This window comes from Vipera berus, assembly GCF_964194415.1.
Source record: "Vipera berus genome assembly, chromosome: 7".
In the NCBI taxonomy this organism is placed as follows: domain Eukaryota; kingdom Metazoa; phylum Chordata; class Lepidosauria; order Squamata; family Viperidae; genus Vipera; species Vipera berus.
The window spans coordinates 75,963,655-75,970,461 of record NC_138209.1 but is presented as its reverse complement, the minus strand read 5'-3'; the positions used below and the strand labels follow the sequence as shown (position 1 = coordinate 75,970,461).

At 44.2% G+C, this 6,807-nt stretch overlaps 1 long non-coding RNA gene across 1 annotated transcript; it reads left to right on the top strand.

The window, feature by feature from the left end:
* Positions 1–830: 830 nt before the first annotated feature.
* Positions 831–5,834, top strand: LOC308670676. The gene is made up of 2 exons (XR_014027054.1): positions 831–1,230; positions 5,805–5,834. It is a non-coding gene; the product is annotated as an uncharacterized lncRNA (long non-coding RNA).
* The last annotated feature ends 973 nt before the right edge of the window (positions 5,835–6,807 follow it).

Here is a 6,807-nt window from a genome sequence, read left to right as displayed (position 1 = left end):
CATTTTTGTTTTTCTTCTGTTCAGTCGCGTCTGATTCCCAGAGACTGTCTGGACAAGCCCCTCCAGTTTTCTTGGCAAAGTTTTCTAGGAGTGTTTTGCCATTGCCTCCTTTCTGAGGCTGGGAGTGTGTGACTGGCCTAAAACTCACCCAGCTGGCTTTGTGCCTAAGGTGGGACCAGAAGAACTCACCGTTCCCGGCTTGATGCCTTAAACGTTATATCAAACTGAGTCTCCTTTATTACATGCCAGATGGAAAACATGAATCATATGACAGTTGTGCATTTAAGAATAGATAAATTGAAGTTGAAGTAAAAACAAACTCCCCTTCCGTGAATGTGGAAGCGCCACTGGCCATACGTTTTCACGGCAAAAGCAAAACTTTTTACTCTTTTGCTTTTAAACCTCATTTAGTGACCATTCAAAGTTACAACGGCACTTAGTGACCTGAACCGTTTCTCACACTTAACGACCGTTGCAGCGTTCCCTCCATGGTCACGATTAAAATTCATACACTTGGCAACGGACTCATAGTTATGACGGTCGGCAGCGTCCCGGGGTTATGGGACCACATTTTGCGACCTTTCTGACAAGTAAAAGCCAATGGGGAAGCCGGATTCCCTTAGTAACTGCAGCGATTCACTTAAGAACGGTGGCGAGAAATGTCGTCGAGGGGGCAAAATTTCACTTAGCAAATGTTTCGCTTAGTAACAAAAACCTGGGCTTCAATTGTGCTCGTAAGTTGAGGGCTTCCTGTATTGTGCAATGGACATCTTATAGACTTTGACTGGTCCCTCAAGCTCCACGTGCACAGAATTTGATCACACCATGATAATCCAATACAAGACAATGTCTCCAGCTCACAATTGAACTGTGTGGGTCCTTGGTGCTCTCTGAGCTGGGTGGTTTTCTTGGAGATGTTTCATCACCCAACTAGGGAACATCATCAGTGCTGGAAGGGAGGGGGGAGGAGGAGGAGGAGAAAGAAGAAGAAAAAGAGAGAAAGAAAGGAAAGAGAAAGAAAGAAAGAGAAGAAAGAAAGAAAGAAAGAAAGAAAGAGAAAGAAAGAAAGGAAAGAGAAAGAAAGAAAGAGAAGAAAGAAAGAAAGAGAAAGAAAGAGAAAGAAAAAAAAGAAAGAAAAAACTGTGGGGTCCTTGGTGCTCTCTGAGCTTGGTGGTTTTCTTACAGACGTTTCGTCACCCAACTAGCTAACATTATCAGTGCTAGAAGGGAGTGGAGTTTGATCTATGATTATATACAACTGGCTTGCCCTGTCAGAATTGGTGGAATTAATATTTATTAAAATTTAAATATTATTAAAATATAATAATAATAATAATAATAATAATAATAATAATAATAATAATAATAATAATAATAATAATAATAATAATAATAATAATAATAATAATAATAAAGTTGGAATATACCTTGGAGGTCATCTAGTCCAACCCCCTGCTCAGGCAGGCAACCCTATACTATTTCAGACAAACGGCTGTCTAGTCTCCTCTTAAAAACTTCCAGTGTTGGAGCATTCACCGCTTCTGGAGGCAGGTAGTTCCACTGGTTAATTGTTCCAAATGTCAGGAAATTTCTCCTTAGTTCTAGGTTGCTTCTCTCCTTGATGAGTTTCCATCTGTTGCTTCTTGTCCTGCCGTTGGGCGCTTTGGAGAATATCTTGACTCCCTCTTCTTTGGGGCGGCCGCTGAGATACAACCGTTTCTTGTATGTTTTAGTCTCCAGTCCCCTAATCATCTTTGTTGCTCTTCTCTGGAGTCTAGAGTCTCAACATCTTTTTTACATCGTGGTGACCAAAACTGGATGCCGTATTCCAAGTGTGGCCTTACCAAGGGCTTGTAAAGTGGTATTAACACTTCACGTGATCTTGATTCTATCCCTATGTTCATGCAGCCTAGCATTGTGTTGGCTTTTTTGGCAGCTGCAGCACATGTCTGGCTCCTATTTAAGGGGTTGTCTACTAGGACTCCGAGATCCCTCTCGCAGTTGCTACTATTGAGCAAGGTACCCACTATACTCTTCTTTTTAAATTATAAGTTAAATAATTAACCTATTAAATGCCTCCAGGTCCAACACCAAACGTGTCCTGCCATAATTAATTACTTAATTAAATTTATAAAAGTCCACCACCCCCCACCCACCACCCCCAACCGTGTCTTGCAAAAATAGATGCTTCTGAGCATCTCGATGAGTTTTAATTTTCTCTGAACTTTCATTTCATCCCTCCCTGGCCAGTTTCCCCCCTCATCAGTTTGTATAAAATGTTCTATAGATGGCACATGACACCAGTGAGATTAGCGGAAATGTTTAAAAACCCCTCAGACGTTTGTTGGAAATGTAGTCAAAGACCTGGTACTTACTACCATATCTGGTGGACATGCCCTAAAGCTAAAAGATTCTGGCTTAAGATACATTTATGGTTGGAGGAGATGATTAAAAAAACAAATAGAATTTAAACCAGAATTGTTCTTGCTAGGAATGATAGGTCCTAACTACGACAAGGAGAGCGGTTATCTAATACTGCGTGTATTAACAGTGTGGAAAATAACTGGAAGTAGTGAGGAAGTTTAAAAATAAAAATATATATGCTTTTAGTATTATCATGTAATCATATTTTATATTTTATAATAATCGTTTTATAATCAATTGCTTGAGTAGATGCTTTGAGAATATGGGGAAAAATACAAGCCTCAGGTGGAGGTAGGGGGAGAACAGGAGTTACTATGGGGCCCAAATGTGAGTCACTATCTAGGAATTGTTTTTAAGTACCTTCTGGTACCTGGTACCCCTGGCAGGTGTAGAACATGGGAGACATCCCATAGTAGGGGAGGGATCTTATTAGTATAATGTAAGCAAACAGGGGCAGAGATAATGTATTCTGTTTAGGCGCTTCTGATAGGTTGTAACCTCCAAAGCCTAAGCCAATGGGGCCATGGGGGAGGGAATGGGGCGTCGCGATAGGATGTATAATAATATGTGATTTTGGAATTTGGGGTGCGGTTCAGTGCTTGGCTGCATTGTTGGCCTTCCTGAATCCACCACGCTTTGCAAACCGTTACTTTTTTTAGACTTTGTTGTGGAGTCTAATAAACTACTTTTCTCTTTGTAACTCAAACAGAGTGGATTTCAATTGGTGACTATTTTTGTGTCTAACAACAGCAGCGAGAATTATCTAGGCCCAATACTGGAAAAATGAAAAAATTACTGACTGAAGAAGTATTAATAAAGAAAATACTAGATTGTGCAGAAATAGATAGATTAACTTTAGAGATTAACGGGAAAGAGGATTCAGTTTACTGTAGAACTTGGACTAAATTTTATCAATGGCGAGATTTATTTTATTTTATTTTTATTTTCATCCCATTTATATCCCACCCTTCTCCTAAGACTCAGGGCAGCTTACAAGCTTAGCAGTAGCCTTCATTCTATGTATATGCCTGCTTATTAGGGCTTATTAGGGCCCCCCCCCAAGCGGCATTATTACAAAGTCAGCTTAATTGCCCCCAACAATCTGGGTCCTCATTTTACCTACCTCGGAAGGATGGAAGGCTGAGTCAACCTTGAGCCTGAGTCAACCTTGAGATAACCGAATTATATATATATATGTTAAATGTTTGTTAAGCATTCAGAATATACTTGCTTAGTCCCAGACACGGGACAAATCTTATTTCCTGTTTCAGCCTAGCCCAAGGCCATCTACAGGCAGTAGCCACAGCAGTGGCAGCTCATATTTGTGTAAACTTTTTGGCTTGCTAAGAAAGATTTAACACATATCTTCCTTGCTTCTCAGCTAACAGAGAGAGAGAGAGAGCCTGTGGCCTAGGGGTTAAAACAACTGCTTAAGACGCAGTCGGCCCAGGTTTGAATCTCAGAAGGGTATGGCTGACTGATGAGAACAAATAAGTTTGAAATGATCATATCGGTCTCCCTTTATATATATATATTGGGTTAGGACACTGAGCTTGTCGATCAGAAGGTCTGCAGTTTGGTGGGTCGAATCCCGAGTGCCGCGTAACAGAGTGAGCGCCTGTTACTCGTCCCAGCTTCTGCCAACCTAGCAGTTTGAAAGCACGTAAAAATGCAAGTAGAAAAATAGGGACCACTACGGTGGGAAGGTAACAGCGTTCCGTGCGCCTTTGGCATCTAGTCATGCCGGCCACATGACCACGGAGACGTCCTCGGACAAGCGCTGGCTCTTCGGCTTTGAAACGGAGATGAGCACCGGCCCCTAGAGTCGGAAACGACTAGCATGCATGTGCGGGGGAACCTTTACCTTTACCTTTATATATATATATATGTAGCCAAACAATATGCCGTTTGCCAAACGTTGAATGTTATCAGGGGAAACCCCAATTCCTATCCTAATCTTCCCTGTATTCGAACCCCAATCCCTACCCCTTCTTTTTCTGTCCCATCCTGATAAAAACCAATAAAACCCTTTAAAAAAAAATCGGTTGGCACAAATAGCCTGTCTGCTTGCAGTATCGGCAAGCTAAGAATCAAGGTGCAATCTGCGCCCTCATCGTTACGAACGCGTGCCCCAAATGCTGCAAATTCCGTTTCCTTAAAACGAGGACAGAGGGCCTTGACTGAACACACACAAAGGGAAGGGCCACAAAAAGAACGACATAAATGGTCTCCGTTTAGCCGCTCGCCGTTCGCCAAGAGGCTGGTCTTCGTTTGACGTTGGCATGAAGATGGCTCTGCAAACCGCTTCCCAACGCCTTCCCTTGAAAGAGAGAAACCCGAAGAGCAGAATTACAGATTCTTGAACTTCTCGGCAATAATGTCAGGATGCAAGCCTGGCAAATAAACCTGCGGCAGATTTTTCCCTGCTGGGCCTCTGGCCAAGAATATACATTTGGCATGCGTCGTTCCTCCGTTTTTGTTTTGTTTTGTTTTGCTTTGCTTTGCTTTGGTTGGTTTTCTTAACTGGAGATGGGTCCCAAATTTGGAAGAAGGCGCCGCTTGCCAATCAGAAGGGATGCGTGCAAAATGTTTGGCTATTCTTAGGAAGGGCGTGAAATGGAAAGCTCTCTTTTGCAAAGGCTTTTCTGCTGGAAGAATGTTTATTTTGTTTCGCTTATTAAATCTGCTTTGGAAACACGCGGAAGAGGCCTTCATCCAGCAGTGGATAGGGAATGGCCAAAAATGAGGAAGAAGAAGGAGGAGGGGGAGGAAGAGGAGGAGGAGAAAAGAAGGAGGAGAAGAAGAGGAGGAGGAGGAGGAGGAGGAGAAGAAGAGGAGAATGAAGAGGAGGAGGAGGAAGAAGAAGAAGAAGAGGAGGAGGAGGAGGAGGAGAAGAAGAAGAAGAGGAGGAGGAGAAAAGGAAGAGGAGAAGAAGAAGAAGAGGACGAGGACGAGGACAAGGAGAAAAGGAGGAGGAGGAGGAGAAGGAGGAGAGGAAGAGGAGAAGAAGAAGAAGAAGAAGAAGAGGAGGAGGAGGAGGAGGAGGAGGAAGAAGAAGAAGAGGAGGAGGAGGAGGAGAAAAGGAAGAGGAGAAGAAGAAGAAGAAGAAGAAGAAGAAGAAGAAGAGGAGGAGAATGGAGAGGAGAAGAAGAAGAGGAGGAGGAGAAGGAGGAGGAGAAGAAGAAGAAGAAGAAGAAGAGGGGGAGGAGGAGAAAAGGAGGTAAAGAAAAGAAGGAGGGGGAGGAGGAGAAGGAGAAGAAAAGGAGAAGGAGAAGGAGAAGAAGAGGAAGAGGAGAAGAAGAAGGAGGAGAAGAAGAAGAGGAGGAGAATGGAGAGGAGAAGAAGAAGCAGAGGAGGAGGAGGAGGAGAATGGAGAGGAGGAGGAGGAGGAAGAAGAAGAAAAAGAAGAAGATGAGGAGGAGGAGGAGGAGAAAAGGAGAAGGAGAAGAAGAAGAGAAAGAGGAGGAGGAGAAGAAGGAGGAGAAGAAGAAGAGGAGGAGGAGGAGGAGAAAAGGAGAAGGTGAAAAAAAGAAGGAGGGGTAGGAGGAGGAGAAGGAGAAGAAGAGGAAGAAGGAGAAGAAGAAGAAGAAGAAGAAGAAGAAGAAGAAGAAGAAGAAGAAGAAGAAGAAGAAGAAGAAGAAGAAGAAGAAGAAGAAGAAGAAGAAGAAGAAGAAGAAGAAGAAGCCCCTCTCACCTCTAAGGTAACTCTGGGTGGGCTTACAAACAGCAAAAAGATAGTTATGAAAACAACTCACATTTTGATTGTTGTATACAAAATTAGAACCAAGGAGATGGACAGTATTGGTGATGAAATCTTCTTACCTTCTCAACCTCTTCCAGTAGCGAGTGCCCCCACAACAGATGAAACCAGGTTTTGATACCCTTCAAGAAGGTCCAAAGGATGGAAGCAGTTCTCACTGCCGGGATATAACAGAAAAGGCTCTTCTCCTTGACCCCGCCCACCAGAATTCCTTAGCCTATGTAGTCCACACCAGGCCCGTCCACTGGAGCAAGTGGGGTGGGCTAGTCCTATTGGGGTGAGGTGGTTCCTCAGATGCCCCAGACCAGACATGTCAAACACAAGGCCCGGGGGCCAGATCCGGCCCGTGAAGTGGTTTCATGTGGCCCATGAAGCCATCCTGGAAGCAGTGAGGGAACAGCCCCCACTGCCTTGGCCCTGGCCCAGAGACCCTCCTCCTGCCAGAGACCCTCAGATCTGTCCCACTCCTGCCCGGGCCCCCATAGGCACCCTTGATGCCAACGATGTAGAGCTGGCCACGCCCACCCAGTAGGCCATACGCACTCTAGCCACACCCACCCAGTAGGCCACACCCACCTGGCCCCGAGGGCAACCGCAATGCTGATGCGGCCCTCAATGAAATT